A 16689-nucleotide genomic window follows, 5' to 3' on the forward strand; every position below is an offset into this window, starting at 1 on the left:
AAAAACCAATAATCGAATATCATGTAAAATATGCCAAAATAAATATTCAATAATTTCTCAATAACATATAATGAAATATTTTAAATAGTGAGCAATAAATATTATGGATAATCTCAACAAATTCTACTACATACAAGAGCATTAATCCACTAATTCATAAATAATCAAGTAAAAAGATTAATGCCAAAAATATTTGCAATTTACTCAAGAGCATTAATTCACTAATCCCATAAATAATCAATCAATAGACATGAGTGTCAAAGATATTCTCAATTTACTCAAAGGCATTTGATTCAAATAAACAATAAAATTCAAGAAACTGATATCAACTTCACTAACCCATCAAAGATATATAATTCTATAAATTATATCAAAAGCATAATAAAATCTCAATAACAACAAGGATAAAGATACCGAATACGTTGTATTTCAAGCAAGCCATAATGTTGCTCCTTTAAAATTTAATTTCAATTTGAAGTCCAAAGCAACCATTTGCTTCTTGAAAACATACCTACAAAAAGAAAACTCAACGAAAAGATCTTGGTACCCATTTCTTGGGTTGTTCGTTGTTAATGAGCATAGATTTTGGAACCCATTTCAAAGTAGTTCCAATATTTTTAATATTCATTTTTTGCAAATAATAAGTATTGAATTTATAATCAATTTCGCCACAATCATTAGACAATAATTCCTTCTTAACAAAATTATTTTGCACAATATTTTTCTTAAAGAAATTCTTCTTTGGAGAATTTTTCAAGCGAGTCATCGGTCCGGAGAAAGAAAAGGACCTCACAATATCAATATTCTATGAAGGAATGCAGGCAGCGCATACGATTTAAACAGACTTTTTCTTTACCGCCCATCTTATGAGTCAGTCCATTCTTGTCGCAGTTGTTGGTTTGTTGTACTATTCTGTGCATTCTTTTGCTTCACAACTTTGAGTTCTAGATTTCGATAGGGACAACCACATCAAATTGGTCTAATATTACCTTTAACTCCACAAAAATGTCGTGTAGGCAAAAATTTGACATTATGCATATAATTTGATTTTCCATTAACATGCTTAGACATAAGTTTAGCACTATGCATATAATTAGTTCTAGCATGAGCATGTTTAGGCAAAAAATTCAATTTTGAATGCATATTTCTACCATTTCCATGTTTAGGCATAAATTTAGTATTTGCATTAATATTTAAAGCATCGGATTTTGACAAGTAACAAGAATAAGTTTTATGTCCATATTTGCCACATGAAGAACAAACAACATTATACAAAGACTTATCTTTTTCAACAAATTTATGCACCCAACTTTTCTTTGGGAAATTTTCTTTCGAAGCATTGTGAGACTTTGCTCTTTGAGAAAAATTTCTTCTAGAAAAAGTAGTTTGTGCATATTTCAATTTAAAGCATTTAGGTCTAATATGACCTTCAATACCACAATGATGACATATAGGCACAAAATTAGTTTTAGCATTCTTAGAAACAACATTAGGCTTAGGCACAATAGGTGATGCTTTAACAAAGATGGTTTTAGAACTTGAAGGAGTAGAACATTCATCTATATAGCCTAAACCTCTTTTATCACCAAAAGGCTTGCACACTTCAATTATTTTATCTAATCTTTGAGCACCTATTGTCAACTTCTTAATAGATTCTTTTGCACTTTTAAGCTCTTTACTAGCAAGCATTTCTTTTTCTTTAAGCACATGTAAAATATCATTTTTCTCATGACTATCACATTCAAGAAATTCAATTTTGTCAATAAAAGTAATTTTCTCTTTTTCCAAAGATATATTGCTAGTTTCCAAAATAACAATTTCACTTTTCAAACTAGCAATTTTATCTTTTAATTCCAAAGTAAGAGATTCAATTTTCTCATTTTTATTTCTCAAATCATTTAATTCAATTTTTAATTCACATGCTAAAAATTTGAGATCACCATTTTATTTTTCAAGATATTTAATCCTTTCACTATTCAAAACATGCTTTTCATCACAACAATCATCATGCAACACATTATTAGTAGCTCTATTTTTCAAGTAATTATTTTCATCTATCAAGGATGTATTTTCACTAGTTAAGGCATGATATTTCTTTCTAAGCACAACATATTTGGAACCAAGTTTTTCTAAGTCATTTTGCATATTTTCAAATGCTTCAAACAATTCATCATAAGAAGGAGGTTTATGATTTACCTCGTCTTCATCACTTTCAACATCGCTCCAATCATTTGAATAAGCCATCAAGCACAATGAGGATGATCCATCACATTTTTCTTTTGACACTTCATGGAACTTTTCTTGATTTTGAGAATTATAATTCTCCTTCACATCAAATAAATCATTAGTAGTACAAGGAGATTTTTCAACACTATACATATTATCAAGAAAATTTCAAATATCATATGCATATGTAAAATGTGAAATTTTATCGTATATATTTCTATCTAAAACACAACATATGATATTTATAGCTTGATAATTAAAAGAAATCATTTCATCATTCAATTTTGATTTTGAAATATCATTTTCACAAACATACAAAATGTCAAAATCAATAGCTAACAAAAAAATTTTCATTCAATGTCTCCAAATACCATCAAAGAAAGGAGGTCTATCAATGTAATGACTTTCCAAAAAATCTAAAGTTGTCATACCTCTAGCAATTAAGCTTTTCAAATAATTTTTCAAAAATTAACAAGATACTTAGTATTGAGATAAAATTTGAAAAATAATTTTTGTAGAAGAGCGAAACCTCGCTCTGATACCAATTGTTGGATCGGTATGACAACCCTAGAGGGGAGTGAATAGGGTTTAATGAAACTTTTTAAACTTTTTACTCTGGTGGGCCCAATTTAAACAATTATGTAAACTTTTTATGAACAAATGATTTTAACACAAAATTAAACAACAAATTAGAAATACAAACACCCTAATTAATTTCACCATCCAAATAATTCAAATATAAATATTGACCATAAACATGATTAACAAATTCGAACAATTAATTTCATGCAATTTGTAATAAAGAAAATTAATTGGAAAAATTAAATAGAGTAGGGTTAGAGAAAATGACACCGGAAATTTTATAGTGGTTCGGCAACACCGGCCTACTCCACTTCCCAAGCTCCTCTTGGGTGTTCTACTAGGAAACTTGACTCTTTCCATGGTAGGAGTCAAACCGGTACAAAGTCTTCTTTTTTTGGGAGCAAGAAGAAACTCGATCCTTTCCACGGTTTAGGGTCAAACCGTTACAACATTCTTTTTCGAACTCAAGAGCAACCCTTACAAGATTTGAAATTTGAGAACAAACTTACAAACTCTCTCAAAGAGTGGGTATACAAATTTTTCTCTCACAAATTTGTAAGAAAAAATATGAACTTGAGATTCCAGGACTATATGATAGAACATGGAATTACGTACCAAATTTCAGCCCCTAGTACACCACAACAGAACAGTGTATCAGAAATGAGAAACAGAATCTTGTTAGACATGGTTCGATCAATCATGAGCTGTGCTCAGTTGCTTAACTCATTTTGGGGTTACGCAATGGAGACTATGATTTATATTTTGAACATAGTTCCTTCGAAGAGTGTTTCTGAAATACCCTTTGAATTATGGAAATGTTGTAAAGCTAGTTTACGCCACTTTTGTATTTGGGGATGTCCGAAAGACGTGCTCGTGGCTAAACCAAAGAAATTGGAGCCTCGTTCAAAAGTATGCCTATTCGTAGGTTACCCTAAAGAGACGAAAGGTGGTCTCTTCTTCGATCGTCAAGATAACAAACGCCACGTTCTTAGAAGAAAACCACGTTCGAGATCATGACCCACGGAGTAAGGTAGTGATAAACGAGATTTTCGAAGAGGTTACAAATACGTCAACAAGAGTTGTTGATCAAGCTGGCAGTTCGACAAGAGTTGTTGATCAAGCCAGCACATCACGTCAGTCACATCCACCTCAAGAATTAAGGGTGTCTCGACGTAGTGGGAGGATTGTGTCACAACCTAACCACTACGTAGGTTTAACTGAAATGCAAGTTGTCATACCTGATGACGACGTCGAGGATCCGTTGACCTACAAATAGGCAATAGAAGATGTGGACAAGGACAAATGGGTCAAAGCCATGGACCTAGAAATGAAGTCTATGTACTTCAATTCCATTTGGGAACTTGTAAACCAACCTGACGGGGTAAAACCCATAGGGTGCAAATGAATCTATAAGAGAAAACGAGACGCCGAAGGAAAGGTACTATAACGCCCCAGGATTTTCAACATCCTAAACGAGGACCGTTACTAAAATCGCCTTAAAAAACCCACTCGAGTTAAAGAAATAGACCACTAACAACTCAGACTAAGCAAATCCTACCCCCACGCATCCGCTGCGCTACTCTGATACTAACACTTAAAATACAACAAAAGGACTTAAGCAAGAACAATTAACGCCAAACAAGGCTAAGCAAATACTAACCTCCGTATCGTTTAAAAAGGCAATAAAGCTAAAATAAAGTTACAACTTTAATAAACGTTCACAAATGAAAACCAACAAAACCAACCATCTAAACTTCAGTAAAAATCCAACCAAAGAATGAATCGATTAAAACATTATACTAACCACCTGAACTATTACAAAAGCCAAAGCTCAACAGAGAATATAAACTAGAACAACAAGGACCATTAATAAAACTTATTCTAAACAAATTAGAACAAATAAAAGCTAGCTATGGTCTTTCTTCTCGAATCCCCTCCGCACCATCGCCATATGCGTGTGCTACCTCACTACCTGCAAAATCTGGAGAGAAAAAGAAGGGGTGAGTACAACCATGGTACCCAGTATGCAGCCCTTACCTAAAGTGTCACACACAACCAACATGCTTATATAACAACAACACATCATGCTCGTTATTAATATCATGTTTTATATAAAATGGAACAAATTATGCAAATGTTTGCCCTAACCTTTAACCTACATGCCAGCCCTAAGGCTCACATCACAACTCACTAGTTTTCTTTTTTATTCATTTGAGTCGTATCGACCCCTGACCTTTATACCTAGGGCGTCGACATTTCTCTACGAGGCTTGGCGTTTAACCCTTGACCTTTCTACCCAAAGCCTTGAACTGTTGCGTGACCCCTGACCACGCATAGCCAAGGCCTCAACACTTCTCTAAACTTATTAGTTCTCCTTCTTATTCATCCAAGACTTATTCCTTCGAGTCATGTCGACCCCTGACCTTTGTACCCAGGGCCTCAACACTTCTCTATAGCACTTGGTGATTGACCTTGACCTTTGTACCCAAGGCCTCGAACTGTTGCACCGATCCCTAATCACGCATAACTAAGGCATCAATGACCTTGCAACATATTGACCCTTGCCCTTTACTTTCAAGGCTCCAATACTTGTCTTCCTCTAAGACTCATCGCATCGACCCTCGACCTATATACTCGGAGCCTCGACACTCATTTTTGTCCACAGTTTGGCGTATCGACCCCCGACCTTTGTACCTGAAGCCTCGATACCCAACTAGTGACGTATCAGCCCTCTGGCTCTAATACTCACCCATTCACTTCATAACTTTTTAGAAATCTCACCAAAGTCTTACATGTTACTAAGTCATGACTCATGCATCAAACGTCTCACAATAATTCATAACTACAACTAAGCATCAAATCCAGCAACACAAAGCTAATCAATCACATCCAGTCAGAACCAACATGTTTCCAAATTATTTCAGTATGCTTTCATAACTACAACTAAGCATCAGATGCAACAACACAAGGCTAATCAATCACATCCAGTAAGAACCAACATGTTTCTAAATTATTTCGGTATGCTTTCGTAGCTACAACTAAGCATCGAATCCAACAACACAAAGTTAATCAATCACATCCAGTCAGAACCAACATGTTTTCATCCAAAAACTCATAATGATTAACATCTGATCCACAAAGAGATAATCAACATTCATATTATTGGATAATAAAACACACAGAAATCGTCAAACAATTTATACATATTCAATCAACAAACATCCCACAAGTAAGAACTACTTACCTAGTCCCAACGTTCCTAAGTCTTGCATTGATTCGACACCTATGTATTCAATAAAAAATAGCATGTTAAAAAGACAATTTCGGTCATAAAAATCAATTCTAAGGAGGGTTTGAAGGATCCGTTACCACAAAAACGACTTCGTTTCAATGTGGGTAACTCATATATAACTTGATCAAGGGTGGGTAATGTAAATCGGGCATTGAATGGGCGTGGGTAAGTGCCAAACACCACGAAACTGCTACTGTTCATGTTTTGCAACAGAGGAACGCACCAAAACAACTTCCAACAACTTCATTTTGCTGCCCATTACCAAAAAACGACTTCGCTTGGGTGTGGGTAACTTAAATCTAGTTCAGATAGGTATGGGTAGCATGAATTGGGCCTCGAATGGAAGTGGGTAATCGCCGAACACAAAGAACCTATGTTGTTTGCGTTTTACAGTAGGAAAAACCACCCCAAAATTGTCTCCGATGCTGCTGGCTGCTACAATAGGAGCACGGGCCACCAAGACTAGGTGCTATGGGTTGTGGGTCACTGCTAATTGGTCGTAATGTTGCCAACAACCGCTGAAAACGTCGCAATAGCCCCCAACCGCGGTGAAAATCGAGCAGCATGCCGTCGATACAGCTGAGTCGCCGTTTGCCGATGTTGGTCATCAAGGAAAGGAGTCCTAAACCCCGATGGTTTTTCGGGGAGTGGCTGACTGGGCGTTTATGCTGAACGCACGCGCTAAGCGTGGTAACAATTATATAGATGCAAGCGCACACCTGTCAGAGTAATATAAAATGGATGGAGTATCCAAGTATCGATCCTCAAGGACTTCTAAACAATTTCCAAACTCTAAAGTTTTAAAGAATAGTGAATGTTGGAATGAGTGATTCTTGTAAAATGGGAAGTGGTCACAAATAATGGTTTGGATTTGGGATTTGGACTTATAATAATAAAACCTAGCCCGATTTACTTCAAGTTAGCCAACAAAGAATCAAGGACATGCTAAGGATAATATGCAATTTACTTTAGAAACTAACGACTACGCTTCTCACTTTACTTATGTCTAAGCAAGTTCAAAGTCCTAAGACATTCCCTAATATGTCTATTATGAGATATATCTTAGTTTTAGGATGGAAATAGTCGCAACCTCGGGTTAAGGTCCTATGTCTAGGCTACTTAAGCGGAACCCTTATGTCTAAGGCGCTCCTCTCCTCGGTTTAACCACTCAACAATGCAAATAAGCAACCTTTTCAGTATTGACTTGTTAAGACTTACAGTGGCCTTCTCTAAATCCTAACTTTTTGGGAAAACATGTTGAGCAATGAATGGAAAGTAAAAACACTACTTCTTAGCAACCCTTTTTAGACATAAAAGACTAACTATCCATAACCGGGCTAGAGACGGGAATTTAGAAAGACATGTTGAAGAAAATACAGCAAGTAAAATGGTTGAATGTGGAATGCATGTGTGAAAAACAAAAGTTAACTAACGGAGAGTTTTTATCGGGATTGAGAGCTTCGCCCTTCTCTTTCAAGCAAGGGAGAGTGTCACGTGCTCTTTCCTCCAAAAACACAACTCTCTTAACTAAAAAATAAGTAAAGGCAAAGAGAAGATAAGCAAAGTGCTAGATTTTTATATATTTGAATAAGTAGAAAATGACTAAGTACAAATGGAAACAAAACAAAGCTCAATAAAAGAATGTAAAGTGCTCGGGATTTAAAAACCAAAAGCAACTAATGAAAGCAACTCAAAAGTACTTAGAAAGCAACAAAGAAACACTAAAAATGATCAAGAGAAGGAAGCAAGGCTTGATGAATTTGGTGGAGAAGTTGCTGGAATTTATAGCTGTGCAGAATTGGTTAGGTAGGTCCTAAAACGGTGGTGAATCACCCATTTCCAACTCTTTTGACTGACCAAATCGTGCTCAAACTGATAGTGGAACACTTCTTCTACACGTATGCATCGGTTGGAACCACCAAAACGCATTGGAAGACGCGTTTCATTAAGGGCAAAGTTGGAAGAAACACTGTTTTCTGCAGGCTTCCCAGGCGCCTGGCGCCTCCATGGTAAGTTTTTCCGTCTTTTCGCTTCTTTTGATTAATTTGCACTCCCAAATGGTCCTAAAATATCATAAATACAACATAAGCCATCCACAAACCATAGTATATGAATTTTGCATGAATTGGAACTCAAACGATCGAGAAAAAGTCCGAAACAAAGCTGAAACATAGTAAAAACAGCATCTAAAACCTTCTTTTTACGCATGTAAACAAGCGTAATCACACCCCCAAACTTAACTTTTTGCTTGTCCTCAAGCAAAACTTAGCAACTTTAATCAGCTTTCTAACACATGGACAAGGAAAAGCAAAAGCAACCGAGATGTTCAATCATAAATTGTCTCAGGGAAAAGATGTCAAAGCCTACCATTTTATTGCCTTTGTAAACTTAGTCACTATAAACCAAGTTTGAAATGATAAAAACTTTTACTTTCAAAATCTTTTTTCTCTTTCAAAAACAGAAAACGTTTTCAAATACCCCTAAGGAATCTGCACACTCCCTTCGTACACTAAGACTTTCTACATCTGAAAGACCGGCTACTAGCCCCTGAGGTTTCCACACACTAACATCGGTTTCAACCACAGCTACTCGTAGAAAGACTTTGAAACTAACAGCTAGGTCATAAAACGACGACAATGAGAAACACGAAGTCATTTATCACCATCCTTACTGCTATTTTCAAAGTCAACACCCAACCTAAAACTAAATGGGTGTCTACAGTAGGACTCGGGAATCATAAATACATTTTCTTTAATTCTCAATGTTTTTACCACTCTTTTCTAACACAAGTCTTTTCCCCACTCTTATTTTCTCTCAACAAGACTCTTTTTACTCTTTTGCAACTTTTTTTTTTTTTTTTTTTCTTTCTTTCGTTTTTGTTTTTTTAGCTAAGTGCTTTTTCACATTTTCTTTCTTTCCAACTGACTCTTTTTCAAAAGAAAATAGCATGATTTTTTAAATATAAATAACACCTTATCTTTCTGAAACAACGACTGACACAACGACTGTCCCCCCCAAACTTAAGAGAGACAGTGTCCTCACTGGGAAAAGACTTTTGCATCGGATGAAAAAGGCTTAACAGTAAAAAGGACAAGGACTTCCTATATAGGGTCAAAGAAAAAGCTTAAAGTTTGTAAAGATCAAAAAGACATAAAAGAAAATGAGTTTATCACATAAACAAAGGAAATAGCTCAAAGCTTAGTCAGGCATAGAACAGAAAACTCAACAATCTCTTATAATCATCATCGACATGAAATCACATGCACAGCACAGATGCTTCAAAATAGGCATGTGAAAAGCTAAACTAAGGTTAAGTGAAGGCATACTTTAAGTGATCAGAAGATAAACGATACTAATTTATTCATGCTTCAACTGAGCTCGAAACATAATCAATACAAAAAAAACATGTGTAGTAATGCTAGAATATGCAAACTACGTCATTAACCAAAAGAAAAAAAAAACACAAAAAATAGCAAAGAAGGAACCTCCCCTTCATGAAGTCGGAGGTTGTGGACTAGGATCAGTGTCAGTGCTGGGAGATGGATGACCAAGGATAGCAGCTAGCGCTGGAGGCCATGAAGGTAAAACCGCAAAATCCAATGAAGCCCTTAAGTTGTAGATATGTTGCACGACTTCTCGAACCTGAGAGTTTTCGAAATGCTGGAAAAACAGGGCAGGCGCCAGGCGCCTGCATAATTCTTTTTTTTTTCAACGTTTTCTTTTTTTCTTTTTTTTTTTCAACGTTTTCACAAACATTCTCAATAAGCAAAACTTTTTATAATTAGACAAAAAGAATGTAAGATACAAAAATTTCCTTCCTTTACTTTTGTTCTTTCCAAACGGATAAGAAGGAAAAAACATTTTTCGCAAAAATTTATTGACCTGAAAGTTGAATAGAGGTTTTTCCTCTATCCACTGGTTCTCCAAAATACGGCTTAAGTCTCTGCCCATTTACTTTAAAAACATTTCCCTTAGAGTCAACTAGATCCACTGCCCCATATGGGTAGACTTTAAAAATTTGAAAGGGACCAGACCATCTAGACTTAAGTTTTCCAGGGAAAAGTTTCAACCTAGAGTTAAATAACAGAACCAGATCACCTTCTTGAAGATTGTTCGGCCGAAGACGCCTATCATGCCACTGTTTAGTTTTTTCCTTAAACAACTTAGCATTCTCATAAGAAAAGTGCCTGTGTTCTTCTAATTCCAACAATTGTAACTTCCTCGCTTCACCTGCAGCCAACAAATCAAAATTTAATTTCTTAGTAGCCCAAAATGCTTTATATTCTAGCTCAAGAGGCAAATGACATGCTTTTCCAAAAACTAGCCTATAGGGGGACATGCCGAGGGGAGTCTTAAATGCTGTCCTATATGCCCAAAGTGAATCATCAAGCTTAAAAGACCAATCCCTACGGTTAAGATTTACAGTTTTTTCTAAAATGTTTTTTATCTCCCTATTAGATATTTCGGCTAACCCATTCGACTGAGGATGATATGCTGTTGCAACCCTATGACGCACATTGTATTTAGTCAGCAACTTTTGCATAGACCTATTCACAAAATGAGCCCCCCCATCGCTTATCAGACAACGTGGGGTTCCATAACGCGTAAAAATGTGCTTTTGCAGAAAACGAATGACAACTTTGGAATCATTGGTAGCAGTTGCAATGGCTTCTATCCATTTCGAAACATAATCTACTGCTAACAATATATAAAGCTTACCATTAGAAGATGGAAATGGACCCATAAAATCTATACCCCACACATCAAATATTTCAATCTCCAGGATCGGGGTTTGAGGCATTTCGTGGCGTTTAGATATATTACCTGTCCGTTGGCATTTGTCACAAACCTGGGCAAACTTATGTGCATCTTTGAACAGAGTGGGCCAAAAGAACCCACTTTGCAAAACTTTGGCTGCGGTTTTGTGTCCTGCAAAATGTCCTCCATATGGAGACATATGACAAGCGTCTAATATCGCCTCGTGCTCTTCTTCTGCGACACACCTGCGTAAGATATTGTCAGGTCCTAGCTTATATAAAAAAGGCTCATCCCAACGATAACATCGAACTTCATTTAGAAATTTCTTTACCTGTTGCTTGTTGAACTCATAAGGAACTATTCGACTTACCAAATAATTTGCTATATCGGCATACCACGGAACTGAATCAACTCGCAAGAGTTGCTCGTCAATAAACTGTTCACGAATAACAGTTCCATCATCACAGAGCGGGGATTCCAATCTAGACAGGTGATCAGCAACTTGGTTTTCAGTACCCTTCCTGTCCCTAACTTCAATATCAAACTCTTGAAGTAACAAAATCCACCGTATCAAACGTGGTTTAGCATCTTTTTTAGCAAATAAATATTTTAAAGCAGAATGGTCAGTAAAAACAATGACTTTTGTGCCTATCAAGTAAGACCTAAACTTATCAAAGGCGAACACAACTGCTAACAGTTCCTTTTCAGTAGTAGTGTAATTGAGTTGTGCACCGGTCAGAGTCTTACTAGCATAATACACAGGATGCAAGATCTTGTTTTTACGTTGTCCTAACATAGCTCCTATTGCATAATCACTGGCATCACACATGAGCTCAAAAGGTAAATCCCAATTAGGTTCGATAATTATAGGGGCTGAACTTAGAGCAACTTTCAACATTTCAAATGATTTTAAACAGTCATCATCAAAAACAAATGGTCTATCATGTTCTAACAATTGACACAAGGGTTTAGAAATTTTAGCAAAGTCTTTTATAAAGCGGCGGTAAAATCCCCCATGCCCTAAAAAACTTCTAATCCCTTTGACATTTGTAGGAGGAGGTAGCTTTGAAATGATGTCTATCTTAGCGTGGTCTACCTCTATTCCTTGCTTGGAAATTTTGTGACCCAAAACAATACCCTCTTGTACCATGAAATGACACTTCTCCCAATTTAGGACTAGGTTTGTTTGTTCACATCTCTCCAATACTCTCTCCAAATTAACTAAACATGCGTCGAAAGAATTTCCAAAAACAGAAAAGTCATCCATAAAAACCTCTAGAATATTTTCTACCATGTCAGAGAAGATGGCCATCATACACCTCTGAAAAGTCGCGGGTGCATTGCATAGTCCAAAGGGCATTCGCCTAAAAGCGAACGTACCATACGGACACGTAAATGTTGTCTTCTCTTGGTCTTCTGGAGCAATAGTAATTTGATTATAACCCGAATATCCATCTAAAAAACAATAGAAATCCTTACCTGCCAGACGGTCGAGCATCTGGTCAATAAACGGGAGAGGAAAATGGTCTTTCTTTGTTACCTTGTTGAGTTTGCGATAGTCAATGCAAACTCTCCACCCGCTCACAGTTCGGGTTGAGATGAGCTCATTCTCCTCGTTGGCCACCACGGTTATACCCCCTTTCTTTGGTACACACTGTACTGGGCTTACCCAGCTGCTGTCGGATATTGGGTATATAACACCGGCGTCAAGCCATTTAAGAATTTCTTTTCTTACAACCTCTTTCATCTTCGGGTTCAACCGCCTTTGACTCTCAATAGAGTTCTTAGCATCTTCTTCCAATAGAATTTTGTGCATGCAAAAGGCCGGGCTTATCCCTCGGATATCTGCTATCGTCCATCCAATGGCCTTTTTGTGCTTCTCCAAAATCTGCAATAAAGAATATTCATGAGTAGGTGATAAATTGGAAGCTATAATAACTGGTAAAGTGTCGTTATCCCCTAGATACGCATATTTCAAATGCGACGGCAATGGCTTCTGCTCCAACGTGGGTGGTTCCACTATGGACGGAAGTAACGACTTGCATTCTTCTTTTTGTATTTTTTCAATAGGACTAGCCACATCTTCTGGTCCTTCTGCTATCTTATCAAGCTCTTCTTCAATCTCTGTAACTAATAAGTCATAAAACTCATCAAACATAATAGGATTCAAGCTATTTATAGCAGAGCACTCTTCAAAGTCTCCTGGTAATTTCATGGCGTCTAGAACGTTAAATTTAACTTCTTCATTATTTACCCTCATTGTAATTTCTCCCTTCCTTACATTAAAAACTGTATCCCCAGTGGCTAGAAATGGTCTTCCCAAAATAATGGGAACGTCTAAGTCTGCCTCGCAATCTAGAATGATAAAGTCTGCAGGGAAAATGAATTTGTCCACCTGGACTAAAACATCTTCTATCTTTCCCTCAGGTCTTATGATAGATCTATCTGCTAGTTGGAGGGTAACCGTAGTAGGTCTAGCTTCTCCTATGCCTAAAGATTTGAAAACTGATAATGGCATAAGATTAATGCTAGCGCCTAGATCACATAATGCCCTACCTAAGTTTTTTCCTCCTATGGAACATGGAATGGTAAAACTGCCAGGATCATTACATTTCATGGGTAGCGGGCTGCCTACAGCTTCACTACTACATTTTGTCATGGCTACCAGTTCATGCTCTCCTATTTTTTTCTTCCTAGAAACTATATCTTTCAAAAACTTAGCATAATTTGGCATCTGTTCTAGAGCATCTACTAATGGTATATTTATGTGCAGTTGTTTTAAAATATCTAAAAATTTTCTAAACTGGGAATCATTATTTTTCTTAACTAATCTTTGTGGAAACGGGGGAGTAGGGGTAAAAGAAGGCTGTACCTGTGGAGGAACACTCGGGGTGTCCTCATTACCTTTTCTAATATTTTCTTTTTCTGGTGTTGTTGGATTTTCTGGTATCTTTACAATTGGTTTAGTGGACGGAATCTGTACATCTGTTGTTGGCATTGTTGGTCCATCATATGCCAGTCCACTCCTGAGGGTGACAGCTTTGCACTGTTCTTTCCCTTCTCGTTTTGGTAATTCAGTATGGCCTGGAAAAGAACCTTGTGGTCTATTCTTCAATTCATTGGCGAGCTGTCCCAATTGAGTCTCGAAATTCCTCATTGATGCCGCTTGGGATTGTATCACTGCGTCGGTTCGGGCCATGTACTCCTTCATCATATTCTCAAGATTTGAGTTGTTATTTTGAACTGGAGTCTGTGTTCTCTGATTATACTGCTGTTGCGGTGGTGGGATGTATTGCTGTGTAGGTGGAACATAGGGCTGCTTGTTCTGTTGGCTCTGCCCTTGATTAAAACCGCTCGAACCTCCTTGTCCTCCCCATGAGAAATTAGGGTGGTGCCTCCAACCTGGGTTGTAGGTGTTCGAATATGGGTTAAAGTTCCTATTGTTCCCATGTCCTACATAAAAAACAGAAGCAGGGTTATGTGGACAATTATCATAAATATGGTTTTCACTGCAAAATGAACAAATGAGATCGTTGACTTGGCAAACAGGGGCAGGAGTGCAATAATCCGACTGCACAGGTTGTATCGGCGTGGCTAATGGATTTTTTATTCCCAATGCCATCTCTTTCAGCCTCTGGTTCATTGTAACCATCTCTTTTTGCATCGAGGTCGCAATGTCCAGAGCCAAAACTCCAGCTGGATCTTGCTTCTTTGGTGCTGCCCTAGATCTTTGCGAACACCATAGTTCGTTATGTGAAGCTAAGTCATTTAGGATGTCAACTATCTCGTTGAATGTCTTCTTTGTAAAGGCTCCGTTGGCAGCATTGTTTAGCATCATCTTAGTAGGATGATCTAAGCCTCTAAAGAAATGTTCTATCTGGATGCATGCCGGCAAGCCATGGTTCGGACATTTCCTGATTAGTTCTTTAAATCTCTCCCACGCCTCGTGAACAGGTTCACGATCATACTGTCTAAAGGAGATGATCTCCTCTCTGATATCAGCGTGGCGAGTAGGTGGAAAGAATTTTGTTAAGAACTTCTCCACTAACGACCCCCATGTGGTGATGGATCCCGGTGGAAATGCATTGAGCCATGCTCTAGCTTGGTCCTTCAAAGAAAATGGAAAAAGTGTTAGTCTCAGAGCATCATCTGTTATACCAGGTAATCGAAATGCATTTGCAATTTGAATGAATGATTTCAGATGATCATGTGGATCCTCATGTTCCTGCCCTCCAAAATGTCCAATTGTCTGCAACATTTGGAACATCATTGGTTTAAGCTCAAAGTTTGCGTGGGCTGGAATAGGGTTGACTATCCCTGAATCAAAGTTCTGAAAAGCCGTGGCGGCATATTCTCGCATTGCCACGTCTCTGTTGTCCGCCATCTGGATATGGTTGAATTCATCATTTCTTGCATGATCCCTCATATTACCGTTAACAGCAGGTGGATCAACCGGATCACGAGGTGGAATATCTGCCATCGATGTGCTTGTACTCTCTACCTCACTTTCAGGACTGATTTCACCTTCTCTCTCTTTTTGCTTTTCTAGTTGTTTTCGAAGTCTTTGCTCCTTTCTAGTTTTTCGAAGGGTCCGCTCAATCTCAGGGTCAAGGGGTAGAAGAAAAGATCTTGTGCTCATGCACTTTAACGTACCCTTGTGAGATAAACGACCAAAAATATAGAACAAAAACGGTGGATGGAAATTACACCCAACAACAATTCACAAAAATAAAAACTAAAAGAATTTGAAAAAATTTTAAAACTAAAGTCCCCGGCAACGGCGCCAAAAACTTGACTGGGCGTTTATGCTGAACGCACGCGCTAAGCGTGGTAACAATTATATAGATGCAAGCGCACACCTGTCAGAGTAATATAAAATGGATGGAGTATCCAAGTATCGATCCTCAAGGACTTCTAAACAATTTCCAAACTCTAAAGTTTTAAAGAATAGTGAATGTTGGAATGAGTGATTCTTGTAAAATGGGAAGTGGTCACAAATAATGGTTTGGATTTGGGATTTGGACTTATAATAATAAAACCTAGCCCGATTTACTTCAAGTTAGCCAACAAAGAATCAAGGACATGCTAAGGATAATATGCAATTTACTTTAGAAACTAACGACTACGCTTCTCACTTTACTTATGTCTAAGCAAGTTCAAAGTCCTAAGACATTCCCTAATATGTCTATTATGAGATATATCTTAGTTTTTAGGATGGAAATAGTCGCAACCTCGGGTTAAGGTCCTATGTCTAGGCTACTTAAGCGGAACCCTTATGTCTAAGGCGCTCCTCTCCTCGGTTTAACCACTCAACAATGCAAATAAGCAACCTTTTCAGTATTGACTTGTTAAGACTTACAGTGGCCTTCTCTAAATCCTAACTTTTTGGGAAAACATGTTGAGCAATGAATGGAAAGTAAAAACACTACTTCTTAGCAACCCTTTTTAGACATAAAAGACTAACTATCCATAACCGGGCTAGAGACGGGAATTTAGAAAGACATGTTGAAGAAAATACAGCAAGTAAAATGGTTGAATGTGGAATGCATGTGTGAAAAACAAAAGTTAACTAACGGAGAGTTTTTATCGGGATTGAGAGCTTCGCCCTTCTCTTTCAAGCAAGGGAGAGTGTCACGTGCTCTTTCCTCCAAAAACACAACTCTCTTAACTAAAAAATAAGTAAAGGCAAAGAGAAGATAAGCAAAGTGCTAGATTTTTATATATTTGAATAAGTAGAAAATGACTAAGTACAAATGGAAACAAAACAAAGCTCAATAAAAGAATGTAAAGTGCTCGGGATTTAAAAACCAAAAGCAACTAATGAAAGCAAC

At 37.2% G+C, this 16689-nt stretch overlaps 1 non-coding gene across 1 annotated transcript; it reads left to right on the forward strand.

Moving 5' to 3' along the window:
- Positions 1-14751: 14751 nt before the first annotated feature.
- LOC148211436 (small nucleolar RNA R71) lies at positions 14752-14858 on the forward strand. The gene has a single exon (XR_015791171.1). It is a non-coding gene; the product is annotated as a small nucleolar RNA R71 (small nucleolar RNA).
- Positions 14859-16689: the final 1831 nt, after the last annotated feature.

The sequence above is a fragment of the Momordica charantia genome (genome assembly GCF_013281855.1).
Source record: "Momordica charantia cultivar OHB3-1 chromosome 5 unlocalized genomic scaffold, Mcharantia_2.0 BLBB01000005.1, whole genome shotgun sequence".
Lineage (NCBI taxonomy): Eukaryota > Viridiplantae > Streptophyta > Magnoliopsida > Cucurbitales > Cucurbitaceae > Momordica > Momordica charantia.